The sequence below is a fragment of the Solanum tuberosum genome, unplaced genomic scaffold (assembly GCF_000226075.1).
Source record: "Solanum tuberosum cultivar DM 1-3 516 R44 unplaced genomic scaffold, SolTub_3.0 scf00071, whole genome shotgun sequence".
NCBI lineage: Eukaryota > Viridiplantae > Streptophyta > Magnoliopsida > Solanales > Solanaceae > Solanum > Solanum tuberosum.
Window position 1 is genome coordinate 1,770,577 of NW_006238997.1, and position 1,400 is coordinate 1,771,976.

Sequence of the window (1,400 nt, forward strand, 5' to 3'; positions counted from 1 at the left end):
TCTGGGGGAGCAACTGATGAAGCTTGGGACCTATTGCTCAGATTTCCACTACCTTGCCTGTTCTTAGGGCACTCCTTCATGAAGTGACCCTCTTGCCCACACTTAAAACAATCGGTCTGACCATCACGACATTTCCCTGGGTGGGTTCTACCACACCTAGCACATGCAGGGGTCAAACCACCTCCTTGTGCCACACTACCTGAAGACTGTGCTGGTCTAGCCTTGAAGTCCTTCAAATTCTGGCCATTATGTTCGCCTCTGTATCTGGGTGCAGGTGCCCTAGCAGACGTTGGGCAGGTCCCTTCTGCCTTTGTTGAAAGGATGAACGATTCGCATTACCTTTCTGCTGCCTGGACTCATTACTGGTCTTAGCTCTCTTATTTCTGAACTCTTCCCTGTCCCTCAGCTTCTCTTCCTCAACCTGCTGCACATAAACCATCAACCTTGATATGTCCATGTCCCCGGTAAGCATTGCAGCACTACCATCCTTACTCGACAAATGGGACAGCCCAGTTACAAACAAGCTCATTCTACTTCTCATGTCCACAACCATCTCCGGAGCATAACAGGAGAGTTGGGTGAACTTCAACCGATACTCATGAACGCTCAAAGATTCCTTCTTAAGCATGAGGAACTCACGTACCTTGGCCTCTTTCAATTCTCGAGGAAAGAAATGCCCCAAGAAAGCTTCCTCAAAACAGGCCCAATTCGCAGGTGGTGCATTCTCAGCTCTGCCCTATTTCCACTGGTCGAACCAAGTTCTAGCAACATCCTTTAATTGATACGTAGCTAGTTCAACTCGCTCAGTATCTGCCACATGCATCACATAAAAAATCTTCTTCAACTCCTCAATGAAGTTTTCTAGATCCTCAGTAGTGCTCGAACCCATGAAACTCGGAGGATTCATCCCCAAGAACTCATGAATCCTTGACGTGTCAGCTCCTTCATGTCGAGCTCCCCTTTGTTGACCAATCTGATTAGTTACAGCTTGACTCAGAATTCTAATTGCCTCTCTGAACTCGGCATTAGAAACTTCCCCTTGTGGTTGCACTCCCGAGGCATAAGGTAACTCTTGCTCCTCAACATAACGTCTAGGAAGACGCCCTCTGCCAACTCTTCGTGGTGGCATGATTATCTGAAAACACGCGCAAGCACGGATTAGAAAGAAACTTTTTAGACATAAACTCTAACGCACGAGATGAGTATGAAAGAAATGAGAAATCTTCCTAAATGTTGCAGCCTCCTAATTATAGATGTGGCGTGCTTCACACTGATAACGAGGACTCTACAGACACGGTTTCATAGAGTCCCTAGGACTCTTGAACTATAGGCGCTGATACTAAGTTTGTCACGCCCCGAGCCTAAACTCTGGGCGTGGCCGGCACTCGAAGACCATTGCT